The sequence below is a fragment of the Cheilinus undulatus genome, linkage group 13 (genome assembly GCF_018320785.1).
Source record: "Cheilinus undulatus linkage group 13, ASM1832078v1, whole genome shotgun sequence".
NCBI classification, from domain to species: domain Eukaryota; kingdom Metazoa; phylum Chordata; class Actinopteri; order Labriformes; family Labridae; genus Cheilinus; species Cheilinus undulatus.
In genome coordinates this window covers 31,985,037-32,009,150 of record NC_054877.1, presented here as the reverse complement: position 1 = coordinate 32,009,150, position 24,114 = coordinate 31,985,037, and the positions used below count along the sequence as shown (strand labels likewise).

The window sequence follows — 24,114 nt, the reverse complement described above, 5'->3', positions numbered from 1 at the left end:
TTTTCTTTTATAGATTTATTTTTGTAATTTGTCACTCTCACTACTCCATACTGGCAGGAAGCAACTGAAGAAACTTGTCAGAATGAGGGCATAAGAAGCTTCCATTTGAACACAAGATATCACACTTCAATGAATGAGCTTACTGAAGAGACGCACCACCAGTGGACTTTCTCTGCTCTCTCTTACATATATTCCTCCATTGCGTGTACCTGTCGATAATAATACACAGATTGAAAGGAAATAAAAGTTTTCATTTAAACTTGGCACTAAAGAGCCACAGGGGACTGGAGAGCCATGGGTTGAGTATGTCTGCTCTATACATTAAGCAGAAAGTAGTGCAATGCTGTAGTGCATTACTTAATTAATTCCGTCACTGTTTTTACTGTAATTATTGTTGGGGGGGCTGAGGAACATTTTAGGGTGGCTTCAGCCCCCCAAAAAGGGCTTAATGACATCCATGCTCAAAAGAAAATTAAGGAACTACATGTCTGATGTTAATTTGTTTTCACATAAAACACATCTTAAGGTACATTTTACATGGCTTATGCATTGACATAAGCCATGTAAAAGGTAAGTACAAAATGTAATGTGTTAACACTACATTCTCTACTTTTCTGCATTAAATGGTCACCAATAATATATATAATATTTTATGTCTTTATTGGCACTCACTGTGCTGCTGGAAAAATTAAGTAAACCCTTAGGCTAATGACTCCAAAAAGAGCTAATTGTAGTCAGAAGTTAGCACACCTGAAGTCCAATCAATCAAACAAGACCTGAGCCAGGTGTAGGGCTATTGTACTCTTAAAAACACTCAAATTTTCTAAGTTTGCTCTTCACAAGAACCATTCCTTGCAGAGAGATCTTTAAGTATTTACCAGTCCACAGTTAGACAAACTGTCCACAAATGGAGATAACACAGTACAGTACAGTAGCTACTCTCCCTAGAAGAGAGCACACAGTCAGGTTAACTCTCAGGGCACAATGCAGAATGATCAGAGATGTTAAAAAGCACCCTAGAGCAACAGCTAAAAGCTTAAGGGAATCATTGGAACTCGTCAACATCTCTGTTCATGAGTCCACCATATGCAAATGGTTGAACAGCCACGGTGTCAATGGCAGAACACCATGGGGAAACCCGCTGCTTTAAAAAAAAAAACATGAATGCATACCTGAAGTTTTCCAAGAAGCACCTTGACACTCCACAACACTAATGAGAAAATGTTTTTGAGGACTGATGAAATCAAGGTTGAATTGTTTTGGAGGAACACACAGCACTACGTATGGTATAAAAAGGGTACTGCACACCAACATGAGAACATCATCCCCACGGTGAAGTATGGTAGAGGGAGCAGCATGATTTGGGGCTGCTTTTCTGCCTCAGGGCCTGGGCCACTGCCATCATGGAAGGGAAAATGAATTCCCAAGTTTATCAAGGTCCTACAAAATAATATCAGAGCGGCTGTCCACCAGCTGGAGCATTTTTTTTAAATGTCTGCTGAATTTGCATGAATTTGGCTTGGTGCTAATGCTTGCAGGTACTGCTGCTTCCTTTCCCATGAATAGTCCGTTGTTAGGATGACTAGTTTAATGTGACTTTGTCTGCCCACATACTAGACAATTTTAAGTCCAATTTGAGGCCAGTTTTAACTTCCCTGAAAAACATGGAGGCATATTCTGAGTGAAGGCACATGGCAAATGGTAATTTGACAGAATAATCCACCAGTGTGGTGCCAAAAATTTTACTGCTCTAAATTATGTCAGACGGAAAATTCAAAACAACCAATGAGAGCAAGCAGACTGGGCGCATCACAAACCAGATGTTACGTACTTTCACCGCTCACAAATATGATCACAACTGCACTTTCACTTTCACCACCGCCATGGGCCACTCAATTCACTAGGCTGACATCAGCAAACCGCTTACCCACCCAACGGTAAACACGCTGTCTACCATCTGCCCTGTACAGTGAAAGCCAGGATTCATCCGTGAAGAGAAAACCTCTCCAAAGTGCCAGATGCCATTAAATGTGAGCATTTGCCCACTCAAGTCGGTTACGGCGTTGAACTGCAGTCAGGTCGAGACCCTGATGAGGACGACAAGCATGGAGATGAGCTTCCCTGAGACAGTTTCTGACAGTTTGTGCAGAAATTCTTTGATTATGCAAACCAATTGTTGCAGCAGTGGTCTGGGTGGCTGGTCTCAGACGATCTTGGAGGTGAAGATGCTTGATGTGGAGGTCCTGAATGAATGAACATTCAATTCACTGGCAACAGCTCTGGTGGACATTCCTACAGTCAGCATGCCAACTGCATGTTCCCTCAAAACTTGCAACATCTGTTGCATAGTGCTGTGTGATAAAACTGCACATTTTAGAGTGGCCTTTTATTGTGGCCAGCCTAAGGCACACCTGTACAATTATCATGCTGTCTAATCAGCATCTTGATTTGCCACACCTCTGAGGTGGATGGATTATCTTGGCAAAGGAGAAGTGCTCACTAACACAGATTTAGACAAATTTGTGAACAATATTTGAGAGAAATAAGCCTTTTGTGTACATGAAGACTTAGATCTTTGAGTTCAGCTCATTAAAAATAGAAGCAAAAACAAAAGTGTTGCATTTATATTTTTGTTCAGTGTAACTTCCAGGTTTTATGATTTTTGCTGCAACTGTAACGTATGCCAGGAAAGCCTGTAGCAAAGGGAAGGCAAACCAAGGATATCAATAGTCATCCATGTTTACTTTTTTTTCTGAAGTCACGTGTGATCAGGTCACGTTGGCAGGTCGGCAGGTTTGTAGTGTACAGCAGTCTGACAGGCTAGTGTGTGCATTCAGAGGATTATAAGATAAAAAAAAAAAAAACATGTGAAATTGTCCTCATGTCAGGTCTCTCCGTTGTTTTAAAACTTAAGGACTTTTTTCCTCCCGTCTGGATCTTTGCAGAGCATGTTTCACGAGCACATTCATGTTATCCTCATCCGAAACACTACAAGACATCCACACTAGTAATGCCATGTTTAGAACATTAAAATGATATAAAATATATTTGCAATATCAGCTGATACTTACCAGTATGGATAACTACTGTGCATCCCTTCCAGATGTCTTTAAAACATCATACGTCATACTCTTCCTGTCTGCTAATCAAGGGGCTGCAGCATTTATGCATCACTGACAGAAGTGCCTCACGGTTGTGTCTGCTACCAGCTGTGTTTGACACTCCCTGCCTTATGACAACAAACACCAGCCTTGTTTTGCTCTGCCGTGGCCTTGGCACAAGCATTGGACCATCAACCTCTGTTCAGAGAGCACAATGACGCCTCTGTGTTAAATGGAGCAGCTGATGATGATCTGGGGAAGTGGAGAGAACGAAGAGGAAGAGAACAAGATAATGTCCTTTTATAGTGCAGCCTGTTGTGTGTTTGTCACCGTTTTTGGTATGAAACGGGTAGGAAATTATGTTTTAAGTAATAAAAGATGTGCCTATGTGTGTGTGCACATGGTAACACATGTGCATACCTGTGTGGGCGGATGGGACCAGCGTTTGACAAGAGAGAGGCTCAGTTGTAAAATACGGTGATGAGAGATAAAGAGAAAAAGAGAAAGCTCATCACTAATGCAAAGGTTCAAAGACTCGGTGCCTGCGTCTCATCATCAGAGCTGTGACAAACACAAAAGGAGATGACCAAGTGACCCCTCAGTATTCACCACCAGCAGGAAGAGATCCACTGTACACTCCTCTTTAGATGCACGTCTTAAGAAACAATATTTAAGAAGAACATCCCTAAATTCATTAACTCATCTGCACAATTTTAATTCGTACTTACTGTTGTGCCAATCTTAAGCAGGGGTTTCCCCTTAAATTCACACTAACACACACATTTCTGCTTCCTTTTCAGATAAGAAAATTCACCTCTGCAAAAGTCACGCAGGAGTGCGTTTAGGCACAAAAATGCAAATTAAGTCGCCCATAAAGGCTATTAGCTACACATATTGGAGCCTGCATTTACAGTTTCATCATGCAATCCTTCCACACCCCCTTCTTTTTTGGAACTAATACTGACAGAGAAAGAGACAGAAAGAAAAGCACATACCTTTTATCTGGAGCAGGCTGCAGAAACAGGCTCTCTCCCTGCAGAAAACACATCAACGATTATTAGAAATGACAGAAAGAGAATCAATAGTCTCCTGCTAAGAATAGGGGACTCTCCCAGCCATTGCAGCCTTCTGTCTGCGATGGAATAACGGGGAATACTCGCTCTGATTTTTTTTTCTTTTTTTTTTTTTTTTTTGCAAGCACATGCTCAGCTTATTGTTACAGCTTATTGGCTGCTCCCTCTTCTCTAGCCTCTCTCCTCCACCTGTTTGTGCTCTTCTTTTAGACCTTTATTTCTTTTATTTTTTTTTTTCATTATTGCTTTGTGTGTGCAGCGAGCAGCATCTCATTCCCACCTCTGTGTCATGAAATTAATTATAGGAGGGGCGTTTAATGTGATTTACAGGAGATCGATACAATTTGGGCTTTTATCAATTCCGAGCGATAAAACACAATCTGACACGGTGTGGGTCTGACGAAAAAAAACGCTGATGGGTGCTGTGACAAATCAAGAAAAGCACTAGAGGGGGGTTTTATGACCTTGTGTGTGCTGACGTCCCTGTCCCCCCCTCCTCTCCTCTCCATCTCTCCCTCCCTCCCTCCCTCCTCTGCCTCCCCCTCCCTCTGAATTGATGCGGGGATTCCTGATGCTATTTTTAGCCTCTCGGTCGTGGAGAGCCGTGCGTGGGTGGAGGAGAGAAAGGAGATGGGAGGCAGAAGGAGGAGGAAGAGGAGCAGCAGGGGATGAAGAGGAGGAAGAGAAGGACGAGGCGGAAGAGGAGAGGGAGGATTGTTGCACGTGAGGGGGGTTATAGGGGGGTTCCCATGCGGACCTGAGCTGCGGCAGCATCAACACAAAGCTCCATGCTGTGAGGGCTTTGAATCGTGACCAGACAGCCGGAAACACAAGAAAAAGGGGAGCGCCCGTGTCATTTTCAGCACACAGGACGGTACTGCTTTCTTTGATTTAGCTTCATTTTTGATTTTTATACACTAGTCTTAAATTACACAGCTGTTTAAAGCAGATGCTAGTTCTGGGAAGATCATGCAGAATACACATTATATTGTGTAAAATTAGAGGCATATGTGGATGCTGATTAGGGAGACTGTTCGGTCATAAACCTACAGTGATAAACCTGTAATAGCTTTTATTTTATTAGACTCCAATATGGTACTTTTACAGCTTATATTTAGCTGCCAATGATGGCCTATATGTCAAATCTCTGTTACGTAAATGTATGAGAGGATCTGTTAGATCCAAAACAATTTTAAGGTGATAACTCTTAAGCTACTAAATTTAATATTTATTTGGGGTGCCTTTAAACTTTATTTAAAGATGGCATGGACAAAGGCCTACATAACTGTCCACATATATGATCATCTATAATACTGATTTCCATATGATGAGCCTGATATACCCTTTACTTTTTAAATGTTTTACATTTCTATGAAATTATAGGGCTACTGATGATTTAAATATGTGCAGCATTTAAGTCCACTCTTAGGACAGTTAAGAGTATCTAAATGTAGCATATCCTACCGTGCTAACACAGTTAGCTTATTCTGTTTATAATTTATAAAAGATTTATTAAAATAATTGGGTCATTTTAACAGTCTGACAAATATGTGGAGTAGTGTCTCCTTCCTGGTGTGAATTATAGCCACCACCAAAACCCGCCATTAATAATCCAAACGCTCCATTATCTGTAACATTCATTCTCTTTAAATTAAGTCGTATATTTACCCTCAGACTGAAATCACGAGGAGGAGTGCAGGGACGCTTGGCATATGGGGAGCGGTTTCATTATTTATCACCAGCGGACTATTTTTAGCTCGTGCTGCCGTGTTGGCGTCGAGGGTTTCCGGGCACATGGATGGCAGGTTTCCCCGTCACCCGCAGGTCACACGACGGGGGGACACCCAGGCATACCATACTGGAGAAAAGGAAAAAAAGGGGAAAACAGGCATCAGGGAGGATTCCTCCAGCTGGTTGTGTTATTCACTCACGTACTTAATCAGAGAGACACGAGCTGCCAGACTGCCGCAGAGGAGGCGTATGTAGCCGATAAACGTCCATGTGATGAAGAAAGTTTTCAAAGAAGGTAGTCCCAAATCTGAAGCAGCGTAATGACACTTAATGAGGAGGACAACAGTGTACTACTGCGCCAAAGACGACATTACCCTTGTTTAAATTATTGTTTTGTTTTACTCGTTTTAAATTTTGATATTGCATTTCAACTATTTAGACAAACAACACCACCCAATAAGTATTAAAGTAATTGTTTAGTAGCCTACTTGGCGGAGGAATACTTTATGAAACAATACCTAAACTTCTAAAATCTTGTAGCTTTCTTTTCCCTGATCGTTGTTTGTCAGGCTAAATAACGTAGACTTCATTAAGGTTATAACTTAAAGCGTTACTAATTTTAGGGTATACATGGCACGGTAGTTACTTCAGATTAGTAATAAGAAATAATTAACAGGTGTTCAAATGGAAGCTAGCTGTTTCATTGTTTCATCATTTACAAAAAAATGCTAAATCTTTAAAGGTAATTTACAGCAAGGTTGATTCTGAGGAGGTCTGCAGCTAGATCTTCTTGGGTATTTAGTAAAACAGCCGTTCGTGAAATTACTGTGAAATTCAATCTAACCAGAAAGATCTACGAAACAGCCCTTTTGTAAAACAGTTAGCGTAGATGGTTAAACAATAACTGCATTTAATGAATTTACCTTACCTAACAGATCATCTGCAGTTGCCTCTTAACTTTGAATCTTATATATATAGTTTTGGTTTTTTTTTTTGTTTTTTTTTTTGTTTGTTTGTTTTGTTTTGTTTTGTTTTTGTTTCAGGGGGGAAGTTTTGATGATTGACCAGACCTGCTACCATAGTGCTCATCAGCTTTTTGGTTTGTTCATGGGAATGGCTCCATTTTATTTTATCTTTAACCTGGCCAAGACCGTAAATCTGAATATTGCTATTATTTAGCGTTGTTGTTGTACTGAGCAAGTAAATGGGCTTGTATTGTATTTCATGTGAAGGTTAAAACAGTCCCACAGCACTAAAGGAACACCTAGGCATAGATAAAAAGTCCAAATTATGCAATACTTTAAGTCAAGCTACTGGGGTTCATGTGTACCCAATCCAGGTCTGTTTCAGCCAACACCATGGCATATAGGTCACATCAGAGTTCCTTAAACTTTACCCTGCAAATGACCCCAGTATAGCATATGAGCTGGAAGGGCCCCCCTGGCAATTTTTATTAAATTTCTTGTACATTAAAAGAAAATATCAAAAACAAAACATACAAGTGAATCTCAACAATTTAGAATATCACAAAAAGTTAATTTTTCTGCAGTTTAATTCAAAAGTACAACTTCCATATATTCTGGATTCATCACAAAGTGATATAACCTTGCAAAGCAGATGCATACCCCTGTTTCTGTGTTTCTCACTGGTGAATCCATCTGAACCATTTGGGCCCGGTTAGAAAGTGACAGGACCAATCAGCACTGAGAGGCAGTGCTTTCGGGCATGGCAGAGTCGTGACGTAAGCAAGCAGCATCAAGAGGCCGGTGCAGTTATGGCGGAAGACGTTAGCGTGGATGCTGCTACAACACCAGTTTTATCAGAACAAGTTCGTTAAAAGAAAAACAAAGAACAGCATTGACTCGTTTTCTTTTCATAATCGACAAAAGTTGTGTACTTACATGTTTACAGTCGACATGGTTTGTGTTATGCAGCTTTCTATGGAGTTTACTCCTTGGTAGGAGCGCACCTAGGCTACGTCACGTGTTTTGTTTTGTTGCTCTGATTGGCCCGGAAAGATGTGACTGAACGTTCATCCAATCACTCTCTGGGTTTATTTTCAAAGGCTTTGCCCTTTCCCCAATGCTGTCTATGAGTGGTTTACCAGATGAATGTGTGAAACAAATCCATCTGGCGTGCCAGGTTAGGCCTGACCTGAACCTCACAGAGAATCTCTGGGGAAATGTCAAGAGGAAGATGAGAGAAAGACGAGCTGAAGGCTGCTACCAACGCATACATTTCTGTATTATCAATCCTTTTAAAAGGATTTTTTAATACTCTTATATTTTGAGATAGTTGCCTTTTTGTTGTAAGCTGTGCGCAGTAATTATCAAGACGGAACAAAAAATGCATACACAGTATAGAACCACTAGATACAGTAGACCCAGGGTGCCAAACTCAATAACAGCAGGGGCCGGACTCTGGATTCAGGTCTAATCTGAGGGCCTAACCGGGGCCGTTTTTAACTATAAACTGTCAAACTCATTTCACCAGTAATAAAATATAGAAAAAAACTTAGCACTGTTGATAGACCTACTGCAGTAGACCTACTTTGAAATGTATTTTTAAATAGCCATACATTTCCCTGAGAGAGCATTATCTACATTTAAAAAAACAATATAACTGTTGCCTCAAAGGATTTAAGAGAACGTAGGTGTGAAATACAGCTAAAATGATCATGACGAATACACATTATGATGCTCTTTGCTTTTTAAGATAGGGCCAGAAAGAGCAAGTGACAGAAAAGGACACAAAGTGAAAGACAAAAATGGAGGACAATCGAGGAGTCTGAGGTAGTAAGGGATGAAAACAGGACTGTCTGATTGAGAAGGAGACGTGAGAGGGAGCGGGGAAGGAGGGAGACAGGGTGCATTAGAAATGATTGCAGGGGAGCGATAGTGAGAGCGAATACTGGATGAGGGTAAATTCAGATGTTCTGGATGATAATGCTGCCTTGTGTCCTAATGAAAAAACCCAGATGCTATCATGCTTCTGGAAAAGGCTGGCCCCCCCCCCCCCCCCTTCTAAGCCACTGTCTCTGCTCTTGAAGGGCCCCTAACTGGCAAAACGCAGTGGGGGATTAGCTTTAGCTTCTTGTTACTGCCAAAGTGTCCTCAAGGTGTGGAGAGGCAGCAGATCTGTTGGTCCGTCTGCCCTCCCATCTACTTTGCATAGATGTCTGGATTTCCTTCACTCGGCTCTGCCTGCCTGCATGTCTACTAATCCTTCATTTTTCTTGTGTGTAAACTCGCCTGTCAGTCTTCGTCCGGCCAGCTGTTTGTCCAGTCTGTGTATTATTTGTATTCTATGTGTATCTTTGTGTCTCTCCTCCTGACAGCCTCCCTCTCCCTCGTGTCTGTCTGTGTGCCGACGCCGGGCGCCTCTCTCTGTTTCACTACCTCCATTTTGCTGGTTGTCTCTGCAGCTTGTAATGCAGAGTCTCTGCCTTTAGTGCTTCAAGAAAAAAAACAAGAATGAAGAAATAATATCAAATCAGAGGTATTTGTTCAAAATCCAACCTCTCAAAAAATATATGGTTAAACAGTTCTGCATGTGTAAACGTGGTCACCGAGGCTAATCTTAAATGAAGCTCAAGGAAACAAAAATCATTACACTGATATATTTCTAACTAAAGACTCAAAACAGCTAGGTTCCATGTGTTTCTTATAAGAAGTGATATGTTTACAAGATTTGACTCCTTACCTTGAATTTGACATTGATGTGGAGCTGTTTAAGATGTCAGCATTGTCAGTTAGAAGTATGGTGAAGCTGCACAATGTGGACAAAAGTGTCTGGCTGCACCTTTAAATGATTGAATTCAGGTGTTTCAATCATACCTGTTCCCGCAGGTGTTTAAAATCATGCCGTCTTCATTTGCAAACTTTTGTGGCACAAAATGGGTCGCTCTGAAGAGCTCAGAGACTTCGAGGGTAGTACTGTGATGGATGCCACCTTTGCAGTAAGACAGTTTGTGAGATATCCCTGCAGGATATTCCACAGTCAACTGTAAGTGATATTAGAAAGTGAAAGCATTTAGGAATAGCAGCAACTCAGCCACAAGGCAAAAGATGTTGCAAACACTGCTGATTCAATAGTTGAAAGATTCAGAACTTCTAGCATTAATGTAAGCACTGAAACTGTTTAGCAGGAGCTTCACGAAATGGGTTACCTTTGCCGAGCAGCTGCATGCAAGCCTCACATTACCAAGTGACAAATCACGCTGTTTTTCTTGCAGAAGATAATCACCCAGAAAATCAACTTCTTAAAATCATAAAGTGCAAACATGCACAATCATTCTGAAACACTAGTATTTAGACTTGATAAGAGACACATCTAAACATTAACTGCAGCCACCTGCTGTTGCATTCGTTGCCGCTCTCCAGGCCTTTGCTTTCAGTTGAAATTTTTGAATCTTGTTACGTGGCTGTGTGTCAAAAATTTGGCCTTAATCCAATCAGTGTTCCACAGTTGAGATCAACAAAAGCAGGAGCACAACACTGTGTATAAAATTAAGTTTCAGTGCAGGAAAGCAGCAGAGGCTGCTCTAAATATACAACCATGTAAAATGAGTTAGACAGATGTGGAAAAATATCAAAGTTATTCTAAAAAAATAATGATAGATAAAACTTTCAGAGCCATTGTGCAAAGAAAATTGGCATAATGTGAGACTGTCGGGTTTTTTTTGCAACACTTTTGGATGAAGAAACAGACCTAGTGTTCAAATGCCTTTAGTCTCAGAAACCAAACAGATAGGCAGCTGAAGCTTCTTCAATCATTTCTAAACAAAACATTTTTTATTATACTGAATAACATGGAAATGAATCTTGACAGAAATTCTTTTTCTCTTGAACTTGATGAGGAGATAAGATAGAGGAATGATCCAAGTGACAGCAGAATAACTCTTACAGACACTGGTGATGGCCGCTGAGGGCTTGCAGAGGCTGAATGGGTGAGGCCTTGATGGCTGATGATTCTGCGAAGATGGACAGTGATGGGGAAGTGGAGGGGTATGCAAACTGTCAGCAAGAGAACTAGGGGCAGAGAAAGTATCATATTTAAAGAGAGAAGCAGACAAGTGATTGGCTAAGAATGAGAGAGAAGCACAATGCTATTGGTTGGAAGAAGACAGCTGACAAGACAGGTGAATTCCCAGTTACAGCCCCCAGACTAAGGATGTTCTCAGGCCGCCATTTCCCTATTTTACTAGGAGTGTATTTAAATTGTATTTAACCAACTAATCTAAAGCGGAGAAAATGCGCAGGAAATGGTCAACTTCAACACAGGGCCATTGTGTTTGTGGGTATATGATGTGAGGTGTGCCGAGAACAGTGTGGCTAAAGTTAGCAGCTAGCTCTGTCAGCCTTTGTTACTCTTCGCAGATTAATACCGCATTTGATGTGCTTACTGAAAACTTTGGTTGAACAGCTATACGTAAGTATAACCTACAACAACCCACATAAAACTTTTTTTAGTTCAAAATACTGCCATACTGCGCAGTTCTTACAACATGCTAACAGCTAAGCTTCTCATAATAAGTGCCAGGGAAACCTCTGACAGGAAAGCAGCAGCCATTAACTGAAGCTACAGCGGCTACTAGTGTCTGAAGGCTTCATTGCAGTTTTAAAAGAGCATTTGACCCAGATTTCAGGCCAGTGTTTTTAAAAGTGATACAGAATTAATTTAGCCGTATAGCCAGCTACCAGTGCACATCCCTACCCCAGACAATGACAGCTTCAAGAAATGAGAAGTTAGTGAGTGTGTGAGATAGGCAGGAATAAGAAACAAACTATGACTGCAAATGCAAAAACGGCAGTCTTACTGACTTTCACTAGTGCGTCATAATGCAGGTTTAAGCTAGCTACTTTCATAATGGCTAACCTTTAGCTAAAATCTCTCTTGATGTTACTGCTGCTTTTTAAAGAAAATAATCATGTTTGGTGGACTATACTTTTTGGTAATTTAGAAATTTACCCAACAAACCAAAGGGAGAACTACGAGATCACATGAGTCCAACGTGAAAGTAGCACGTACACAACAGGTTACTTTGCTTCTCCAAGGATTGGTTTACTGCTGCCCTTACATATTATTCCTATTTTTATTTGCTTTTACTGAAATTGAGTAAGGAATGAAGGACTCATGTTTTCTAGAAAGGATGTGTTGCATCAAATAAAATCCTTTGCTTTTCTACCTTCTATTGTCTATGGCGTGTTACTTCTGGAACAGGATAGGAAATAATGTTGATAAAGAGATTAAATTAAGGGAGTCCATGCAATGTGTTCTATTTAGAAATTGAACACATGCTTTGTGTGTTCTCATTCCTGTTTGGGTAAATTGCCACATGGAATGAGGCAGTGGTATCTCGAGAAAGCAGATCTAAGCGGGCCAGAGTGTGTGCTGTCACATTACATAGACTGACTAAAAAAGTGAGTGATTTGCTCCAGAACGGGCTTCATGTGCTGATTTCTGTGCAGATGGAGGGTAACTAGCATAACAGATTTAAGTAGTTGTTATCAGGTTTTCACTCAGATCAAATTCATGCAATACACAATATATGGACAAAAGTATTTGGCCACATCTTTTAATTACTGAATTTAGGTGTTTCAATCAGACCTCTTGCCATAGGTGTTTACAGTCAAGCACCTAGCCATGCAGTCTCCATTTGCAAACATTTGTGACACAAAATGTCATCTTGAAGAGCTCAGTGACTTCAAGCATCACCTTTACAGTAAAATCGAGGGTCAAAGGCTGCTAAGGCACATGGTGTGTAAACGTTGATCCCATAGCTGAAGGGTTGTGAACTTCCACTGGCATCAATGTAAGCACTAAAACTGTGCAGCAGTGTCTTTACAGTTCCTGTTGGCATAATGGTAAGGTGGCTGAATACTTTTGTCCATACAGTGTATGTTTAGTTATGGGTTATGCTACAACTTCTTTTTTGAAACATGGCAAAACAGGGGTGCAAAACATGAATGATGAACATGATGAAACAAATTTTATTTTCTTACTTATTTCTTTTTTTCTCTTAACTCTTCAGGATCAGATTCTGTTCTCTGCATTTTAAGGTTTACTTAATTTCTCAAAAAAATGTGTGAAAATGAAAACAACCTAAAAAGTGCAACTTTTTGTTTGCTAGCATGAGAAACTTAATTCTTCCTAACTACACCGCTTCTGAGCCTTCTTTTGAACAAAATATGCTGTTTTCAAATGTGCTATTTGATTATAAAATCCTAAATAAAAAATGTATTTTAAAAAAGAAAACGACCAAGGCTCCAAACCAAAGTTGAGAATAAAACCGAACATTAAAGACATAAAGCAGTGCAAACTACTTGTTTTTAGGTTGACTGAAGCTCAGATTTTTTTCCAGACTGGTGTGTTTTGGTCCTGATGCTGTTTGTTGGTAATGGGCCAGACAGATGTGCTCGCTATCCATCAGCCCACGACATCTTCCATGTGTCACTAACAGTCTATTTCCCTGTGGTGCTGCCTCTCTTTAAAATGTGTCATTTTATTGTTCTGATTTCCCTCTCTTCTCTGGGGAGTGGAATATGATTTCACAGAACATTAAGTGGATGGGATCTCAGGCAATAGTGTGAGGACTGGGGATGGTGGTGCTGGTGGAGAGCGGCGGTGATCTGGCCTAATTAAGCCCTTCTCTCCCTGTCACACTCCTTTCACGCCCACCCCCCCACAACACCCCTCTCCCCACCCATGCGCTCATATAGGTTTGTGACTTTCACCAAGGAGTGTGAAGGGCGAAGGAGTACTCCTCAAATCATAATCCTCCTGACTTTGGGAGAAAAAGGATTAGTCTAGCAGAAGTCTGACGGCCATGCAAAGGCACACGCCTTAGCATGCTGTCTGTTTAACCCTATATGTCAGCTAAAAAGGCAACGTGAGAGAAAACAGACTTATAAGGGCGCTGAGTTTAAGGGCTTATGATAGCACAGTATGTTAGCTCTTACACAAAGGATAATGAACAGTGAGTAAGTCGTTATATAGTGTTGTCACTCCACTGTAACAATGTGATCACTGTGTTGTTAAAGCACTCTGGTCAACCCTGGTTGTTTTAAAGTTACTATATACAATGTCTATAAAAACGTATTCACCCCCTTGGATGTCTTTTACTAATTTTATGAATCATAGTGGATGTCATTTGGCTAAGGAAAAATGACAAAAAAAAATCTCAATGTCAAAGTGAAAGCAGATTTGAAGTAAATTTAATAAGAATATGTCATGTAGAATAAGCGATTGCATAGATATTCACCCTCTTCAAGTCAGTATTTAGAAGTTGCACTTTTGGCTGCAATCACAGCACTGAGTCTGTGTGGATAGGTCTTTATCAGGCTTGCACATCTGGACACTGCAATTTTTCTCCATTTCTCTGCAAAACTACTCAAGCTCTGTCAGGGTGTACTGAGATCAAATGTGAACAGCCCGTTTCAAGTCCAGCCACAAATTCTCTACTGGATTGAGGTCTGAGCTTTGACTTGGCCATTTCTGAACATTCACCTTGTTGTCTTTAAACCATTTCTTTGTAGCTTTCACTGTATGCCTCGAGTCATTGTCTTGCTTGAAAATACATCTTCTCCCAAGCTGTAGTTCTCTTGCAGACTGAATTAGATTAGATTTTCCTATATTTTTCCACATTCATTTTACCCTCTACCTTTACAAGTTGTCCAGGGCCAGCTGCTGAGAAGCATCCCCACAGATTGATGCTGCCACCACCATGCTTGATGATGGATCAGCTGAACTCTGGGGATGTTAAGAGCCTTGGAGATTTTTTGTATCCATTTCTTGACATAAACTTTGAATAACCTTTTTTTCTGAGTTGCTTGGAGTGTTCTTTTGTCTTCATGGTGTAATGGTAAAGGGTGTCTTTATATTACAATCACTTGAGACTAGTGCTGTTACTTGATTAAAAAAATGAATCAAGTTAATCACATCACTACGCTATGATCAATCATGATTAATCACAGCATTTTTTTTAATATTTTAAGTCTGTTTTTATGTTTTTAGATTTTTAAAAGTTGTTACTGTCAAGTATTTTAATTCTATGTACAGCACATTGAAAGTGCTGATCTGAGTCCTTATCGATACCACTATTGATACTCTCTGTAGTTTGGTGGAAGGACAAAATAAGGGTAAATATCTAAACTACAAGTTTTCTTAGCTGAGTAGTGCTTGAGTTAAAAAGTTATGATTCAGTCTGTCATATCTATTGTAAATCCCTCAAATATAAACCAGTATTCACACTGTATTTATTGAAGTTTCTCATAAAAAACTAAATTTTCCCATTTTTATGTGACATTGAAAACATCGTAACATAGAATGCAGTCATCTAATTTACTGACATTACCTGTACACATCATATTTTCTGTCTTTAGCTCATGAAGTTCGCTAATTAACTTCAATTTTGCCAATTCCACTGTGGATTTATACACTGGATTAATATTATTAATACACAGAACTTGCTCGAAGTTTTGAGGAACTTTTCAGCATTAATCTGAGCAGCTGAAGAAGAAAACTGTCCTGAAACAGCTGAAGAGAGCGGTATCATCATGGCTTGATCCCGTGTTGTTGTTAGCATATTTGCTAACATTAGCAAAGATGTGCTTTGCCCCAAGGTGGAACTTAAGACTCCTTGTGCTTCGCTGCAAAGACAGTTAATCATTGCACCATGTACCCACAATTTTGGATTTATCTTAACTTCCATTCACCAGCTTTTAAAAATAAATAAATAAATAAATGCCATTAAGCAGACCTGGGTCTGTCTCCTCGCTCATCACTGCTGGCTGTGTCTGACCTGCCTCTCACCTCTTCACCCCCAGGCATGTAAACATCCACACTTGAGGACTACGGAAGTTAAAGGTAGCATGAGGAAAACACTGCTTGTTGCTTTTTTTTCAGTTGGGCCTAACCCTTTAGTGTTATTATTCCAAAAATACCAGCCCACTAACAGTGCTAATATTCCACTATAATAACTTTTTTCTCAACATATTCAAGCTTGCTGTGTTGTTATCCCACCACAGTAACCTATTCATTATGTAGTTATTCAATTACAACAACCAGCTCACTGTAAATTACTTTTTATATTACACTGCTGCTTAAAATCAAAATAGAAATGGATTATTGCTTTGTATAAATGATGGAATCTATGCCATAAAAAAGTCTGTTAGACCGTTAAGGTTTGCTGCATCCATAGCATTACAAAACAGTCTTCTTAAAGTCTGCGATTTTGCAGTTAACTTATATTAAAGGGAATGAATGAAGAAGCAGGATCATGCAGATCAAGCAAATCTGCACATCGCCTGAGATTTACTGTCCTCTTCCTCATTAACAAGTCTTTCATAACTGCTGAAATGTGTTCTGCTAAATGTTTGCTTTAGTCTTGTACAATTTAAATTCAGTGTATTCAACCTCTTTGATCTTTTCTTTATATCTACAGGCTTATAACCTTATTACTATAAAAGTGAACCTGATATTTCTCCACAGTTACATATAATTAGATGGTGTTCTGTATTATGTTACATCATTCTTTTACAACACCGTTCAACTGTACAGAAATAACACACCCTAGACTGCTTTATTCAGCCAATCAGAGCCAAGTATTTCACACTGCATAGAAATACAGGAACAAATCAAACCACTGCACTCCATCCAACTAATGTCATCTTTAAAACTACTATATTATTGGCTATACATTTGGGGTTTCCATATATTTCACATGACTGTGTGACCTCATGTTTCCTTAATGGCTCTGACCCAGGTATGATTGCATGGGTGAGTAGTGCTGGGTGGGAGGCTAGCCTTGTTTTCCCTCTGGCCTGCACAGTTATAGTCTCCTATCATTAAAAGTATGGGACTGAGACAAAAGAAAACCATCAGAGGTTACGGGAGGAGAGAAGGCCCCTGATACTAGCATGCTCTAAATGCATCTTTCAAACAATGACGACTGTAGCTGTTGGTGTCACCGTCATGGAGGCACAGAAGCGGTGGGGGGGGGGGCAGAGGGAGGGAGGGAGAAAGTCCCGCAGCTACAACACATGCCCCCCTCCCGCATGTCGGGCATGGGGCTTGGGCAAGCGTAGGGTGATTGATAGCGGTGCCAAGACAACATCTCGTCAGGGGCCCGGTGCACAAGGGTGCCTAGCAGTGCAATGATGGACGATCCTGTAGACGCTACATAAAAATCGAAGCCGGCATATATAACACATTCCCAGCTCCCTTTCTTAACCTGTAATGTATAGTGATAGAAATTTGTTTCGCAGTCCATTGCCACAGACAGTGATGGATGCCAGAAAGAAAGAGAGGGAAAGGAGAAGAGGAGAGAGGGGAAGCGAGGAGAGGGGTTGTGTGTCTGTATTTGTGTTTATGCAGACACAGAGTGGGAATCAATGACAAAGTCCTCTGTTAAATTCACAGCCTTACTTTTGGTTTTGGCATTTTTGCACATCGATAAAAACACAGTAACCATCCAGTTTTCATATTTAATATTTCAGCATTATATATTTAAACCCATCTCTCTATCTTTGTCTCCTGTCCTTATTTAACTTCCAACTATTCCTATTAATAACATCAGAGTGAAAAAACAAATGTGATGTGACAGTTTTGCAGATGCCCCTGCGCCAGATCGCCCCAATGCTGTTCAGCTGGAGTTGAGTGTTGATATATCCTTTGTTAACAGCCAACTGTGTACCATATATGTGAGCACTTGGCCATCAATTAACACTTGAAACACAGAGTGCACACGTGTGCTGTTACATGACCCATCATCACATGTCATACTCACACAAACACATGCATGCACATGCCCTGACTAAATTGAGACTGACTTAAAAGACAGTTTTACTAATTATTTTTAATTGTGCACATTGTTGTGCTATAAATAAAATGTAGAGCCAACGATTTGATTATTTTTGCATCTTAATATTCTGATATATAAGAAGGTTATTTTTAAACCATCATGATTTTTGTGGCCTTACTTGTCTTTTTATGGAAACCATAGAAGGAAATACATCCATACATTTCATTTAACTGTTATGTTAAATTGGAAAGAGCATTTAAATGTTCTCTCAATATCTACATTTATTTACTTCATTATATATAGCTTATATAAGCTGGCGTTCTGCAAAACCAAGACGCAGCATTATTTGTAGTGAGCCATTATATATCTCCAAAGTGACAACCAAAATCCATAAGGCGGTGTATGTCAGAGACAGGCCGCGAAGTGGGCGTTCCAAGAAGATGACACCCCAAGAAGTGTCCTCACCGTGTCAGCACGTAGGAACCGTAGGCTGTCTTCTACAGATTTGCAGTACGATAAAGCTGGCTCTCTGCAATTCGGAACAGACTTCACGCAGCCAATATCCGGTCTCATAAGGCTGCAAGGAGGCCTGCCATGACTGCCCTTCACCGTCAGGCCTGTTTGCGCTGGTGTTGGTAACACATGCACTGGAACCTAAACATGTGAAGAAACATGATGTTCAATGATGATGCCAGATTATTCCTACAGCAGAAGGAGAAGACGTGGAGAGTGCTAAGCTGCACTGAAAAAGTAACATCTTTTGATGGAGGCAGTGTGACAGTGAAGTTCAACAAAATTTCATAAGACAACCCACATACTCAGCTCTGCTGCTCATCCCACAAATGCATGTTCCTTACAAATGTGGCAACATTTAAAAGGGAAATAAACTTTCTAGCAGTTAACACAACACAAAAGCTAGAATTTGTGCATGGATATCCTCCTGAGGCTGCCGTATCTTTAAACACACAGTATGTAAAATTCCACCACCAGGGGTCTCTGAACCAAAACAACCACAAAATAGGACATGTACAGACCAGCACTGCCCATCTCCCATCATTACTTCTTTTTTGAAACTGAAGACCCTGTTTAATAAAAACGGCACATCATTAGGTGTAACAGAAACAGAATACCGTTTTGTTTTCATTCATACGTGCATTGGAAGCAACGCTAGAGCTCATGCACATCCTGGGACTGCTTCCAACATGAATGTGGTAGTGCCTCTTTTAGTGCATTTCTCCCTCATTATGAAAAATTCATGGATGAAAACTAAATGTTGGTTTTCTGTTTAGTAAAAACAACTTAAGAGGTGCTATTTCATTGAGCAGAGTTCTCAATTCAAAACAAAGGTAGTATTCAGAAGGAGATCATTTCCAAATAAATAGACAAATGCTTTTCTTGTCAGAATGTGGACAGATATGTTTTTACTATGAAATAAATATTTTTTTGTAAAATAAAATTTTGCTGTTCTTGCTTGGGTGTACCATCTGACATGGACAACCCATCCAAGCAAAATTTTAATATATATTTTTTTAAATACATGATGCCTCCTTCACCTTATAAGAAGTAGAGTTTATATTCCTAGAGCTTTAAATATTTAGAATTTCATATGGTGAATTTTTTAACAGTTACACCACCTGAAACACTGGTTGCACCACCTGACATTTGCAACTAGTATCAAAATAACCAGGCAAATACTTTTTCACGTGATAATTTTGTTCTCGTTAGAAAGCAGACATATATATTTTTATAATAAAAATCAAAAGTTTAATGATAAAATATATTTTCAGTAGTCTTACATTGGAACTAAATGAAAAGAGTGAATAAAAAGAGTTTTTACCATTATTTCAGAGAGATCTACAAAGCATTTCAGTCTGCCGTGAGTGTCAGATGGAATTAAATGGATGATAAATTATGCTAGAATCTGTTTTTATCAGCTCATTGTAAAATAAAATACCCATGATTACCATTGTGCCACCCTGACATTTGAGAACTTGAAAATTCCAGGACAAGAGTCTTTCAGTGATCTTACTGACTTAAAAATGATAGATTTTAATAATAGTTCACTTCAAGGATTTCCACCATATAATTATGCCAAAGTATTCTAATTTGAGTTTCTCACGATTAAAATGCCATGTTTAACAATGTCAGTAATCTTCTCATTTACTCAGTCACACCACATGACATTTTTTGGTTTGAGATGCCAAACTATGAATTTAACTGTATAATTCAAATTTACTGAAAATGTATGCAAACAAAGAAGGTTTCATGGAATATATTCCTGTATGCCACAAACATATTTTTTTAAATAACAGATTTGGACACAAAAAAATGTACATCATGTCATTGACATTTGACATTTTCCCACTGTTTGCTGAAAGTGTTGTTGGGGTCGTCAAAGGATTCAATTAAGTGTCCTAATTGATTTTAGGATTTCTGAAATCAACCACAATAAATCTCTCTTTTGTGTCACATTTTGCTCTTAATTTAAAAGTAAGTGAACAACTTTGGGTGGATCAAAGTTTATAAAATGAATTTAACCTTGAAAAAAGATTTTTTTTTTTTTAATGGATTGAACAGGAAATAAGGGAACAGTGAATAATAAATGTTTGATAACAAAACATTCAGATGACTTTCAATCAAATTAATTGTGATTAATTCATTCATGCCGACAGCCTTAGTTTTTTTGTTTTTTTTTTTTTTTTACTTTAGTGTCAACTTTTATACAAATGAATCAATCAAGCGCTCCTAATCTCTGAAAGTCTGTATTAATTCTCGTAGCACAGCCCAGCTCTGTTGCACATGCCTGACCATGTGTTTTCTGTTTATACCTTGTTAATGCAGACTCACAGACCGGCATGTGTGCACAACAACACAGACCACCTCAGTGCATTGTTAGCCTATCAAATTGACTCATCGTCACGAATCTCCCAGCAGCTGATGAATATTAGATGGGAGCGGATAATACCTCGACAGAGGAGGCCTCCCCCCACCAAGGAAAGAGAGGCTGCACACTCAGCAGTGAAGCGCTGCCCACTGAGACCGAACCCCGGCTGCTGAAAGATTCCCCTGCAGTAGTGAGCAGGATGCTGAATAACTGTGGGTGGATTTCATGTAACTCCACTGGTGAGAGGAAGTGTGTACATGTGCAAGAGTGTGAGTTCCTACTTGTGTGTTTGTATGGCAGAGAGAAAGAGCGAAGGATGACAGAGAGAGGTATTCATCTCCATCCATCTCCATAAACCTCCAATTGGATTTTACAGCAGTTGCCTCTTCATCATGAACTGCGATGGATTGTGCTCCAAAGCCGCAGCTGGAAGAGACGGATTTCAGGGCTTAAATTTTTTTTACTTATGTGTGAGGATGACATGGAGAGGAGAAAAGCTGTGTGTCAAAGATTTTGTATGGTATATACATATGAATGTGTGGCCTTTGAAAAAAAAAAGCCATGCATGTTATGTTCTGTCTGTATGTGCATAAATAAAGTCAGTCATACAGCAGTGAATAAAGCAATACTCCACAGTTATCAGAAGATCTCAGCTTCTTTCTGGTTCAAAATCTGTCTTTAAAAAGTAAACACATGCATACCATGAACACAAAAAACTGATACCCTCTAGCTAACTGGATGAAAATATGACATTGAGTTAATTTCTAGGCACTGTAGTAGGCTTTTTTACTTATAGCCAGACTCTTATTTTAAGATCTTTTCTCTAAAATTAGCACAGCTATAAAACACAAAGTGATGTGTTTTTCCCTGTCGATCACTTTAATAATGTATTTGAGAATTCCTCAGTGTAAAAGTAAGGAGAAAATACTAGACAGTGCCTTTAAGAGAGGAGTAAAAGACTGAGGTTGTTTTGACAATGTTCCCATTACGTCAAGTCAGTCCTTTTTTTAGATACTGACTAAAGCTCTTTCTGGAGATTTGAATGAGCGGAGCTGTAAATCTGAGAGAAGACATGGATTGAAACTGAATCCACACACACTGTTTTATTTATTTAACACTGGGTAGTCTGATTTTATTACTGCAATATTGCTTTAATTTACATCCAGATCAGAAAGACTTGGGCTTGACTAATTGATATTGGCACAGGACAAGATGGATTGTAAATGACTGACATGCTCCGTGTGGCAAAGTTTGATACAGATCCCATGGTACATCAAGGCTAAATGCAAAACTCATACACACAGACGTGCCAATCCAAACCAGTCACAATCAGTGGACATGACTGCACTGACCTTTTTTCCTACCTGGTTCACTAAAGGATGGTGTGGCTTTTGCACCCACTTTTTGTCTCATTTTGGAGTGGAAATGTGACTCTTCCTAACACTTACCGGTTTTACTTTTACTTTCTCAGTAAATCATTTTCAACTATGAAAGTCGTGTCCTCATATTACCACTGTAAGGTGTAAATATTTATTACATTCAGCACTAATAAAATGGAAAGATTTTAAAACGTGTAAATTCCTTTCACTTTGAGCAACATTTGAAGTTTTTTTACAAAAGAAAACCATTTTGTAATGCACAACTGTGACAAAGTCAGGTGTTTTCTGGTAAGGACTGAACTCAGTTGATAACCTCACCCATGGTGCAGAAGTGTCTAACACCAAAAACTACAACACTCCAGAAACAAGAGCAGAAGAACAGCAGTTATCTAAAACACATCAAGACATTCTGTCCAACAACAGAACATTCCATCTGTACCCCAGATTTGAAATGGCAGTTCGCTCGCTACAGCAGGGGTGTCCAAACTGTGGCCCAGGGGCCAAATGTGGCCTGCGGCCCAATTGTGATTGGCCCACAGCAAATTCTAGAAATAAAAGGAAATATGGCCCACATTTGAATATTGGCAATCATAATAATAATATTTTGGTTTTTAACTCCCTGATTAATTTTGGCAGCAAATAGCAGTACCATACATTTTCCAGGGGCCGAGCAAGTGGCAGCTAGGGGCAAACAGCGCCCCCGAAATCTGATTGGTATCCCCAAAAACCTGAAAATTATTGTCTATTTACCTTGCCAGCCATTAAATCAAGCATTTAGTTCAAGTAGGCCACCAAGTCAAGCTCTGCCCCAGTCAGCTGATCTCACGCAAGTCGTCGTCATCTGATGGTGAGCTGATTTGCTGTAAGCACGCTATTGGCCAATCACTCTCATGCTACCTTATTTAAACGTCTTTTGCCTGGCCACACTCTGCGGCTCTCTCTGTAAGCTGCTCTTGCAACCCTCCTCCACCCCAGCTCCTCCTTTATTCTGCTTCTGACTTCATCAATGTCCTATACCTCATCTTACAGATATTAAAGTGGCCCTGACATCCTTATGTATTTCTGTATGAGGTCCTCAGTGGAAAAAGTTTGGACACCCCTGCTTTACAGAGTTGGGCTAACACTTAATGCATTTATACTGTCACATAACTCCAACACTAATCACCAGAACACATTCACTTCACAGAATGAACTTTGAGATTAACCTTTGGGAGTTACAACCAACTAAAATCAATTTAACAATTTAACTTTTGCATATTTCTTTAAAGTTGACCTTGTATCAATTTTCTTTGAGAATTATTATAATAATTTAATTTGGCTTTTTTAAGGGTTTTTTCATGTGCAGCATAGGGAAATGATGCTATTGAAAGTGGTACTCAGTATTAACTTAAGCTACATACATAATAATGTCACAGATACAGCAGTAGGTGTATTTTGGGGTAATGTTTTACCTCAGGAAACATGCATATGTGGCTACAAAAGCTGGGGATCAAACCCCTGACCTTCTGGTTGAGAGACGACCATCTCTTTCACTGTAACACAAAATCACATCAGTACCTTGGTTGTAATATTTCAGCTTTCAATGCACACCTCATGAAGATTTTTAAACTCTGATAAGTTAACACTACATGAACTGTACATAAGTCATCATTCAAAGCTAAAGTACTGTGTTACAGCAGAGGAGAAGGTTTGATTTTCAAATGCAGACTAAGCAACAGAGAGGAAAAGCGTGACATCATGTTGTGATCTTTATTCAAGATGCAGCACACATTGCTGCAGGAAGACCCTTGAGGTAACATTGTGTGTTCTTGTCTGCTTACTCGTCTTGTTTTCTGCCTGTTGGGAGCTGTAGCTTACTTGGTAAAACTGCCAGACTTCACTTTGTTCTTATATTCAAAGTAAAACATCAGATTCAACAATGTTCCTCTTTCTTTGACAAAGAGGTTCTTTTGCCATGCTGAGCCTCTTTTCATTGTACATTTTTGTTCTGTGTATTTTTTGTCCCTTCTTAAAACCTCACAACATTTTAGGTTTTCTTCAAATGATACAATGGTTTTCTGATCCAGAGCTAAAAATAGAAACATGAAATCCAAGGTAGTCTCAAATACACTTTGAATTTAAATGTCTGATTCTCATATATGCA

The 24,114-nt window shown here is 39.5% G+C and overlaps 1 long non-coding RNA gene across 1 annotated transcript in view; it reads right to left on the bottom strand.

The window, feature by feature from the left end:
* Positions 1-10,765: 10,765 nt before the first annotated feature.
* Positions 10,766-24,114, bottom strand: part of LOC121520641 — a 35,958-nt gene continuing 22,609 nt past the window's right edge. Inside the window, exons 3-4 of the long non-coding RNA XR_005992792.1 lie at positions 18,174-18,362; positions 10,766-10,935 (exon numbers count right to left, since the gene is read on the bottom strand). This is a non-coding gene — a long non-coding RNA (uncharacterized LOC121520641). The remainder of the gene's footprint in view (positions 10,936-18,173; positions 18,363-24,114) is intronic.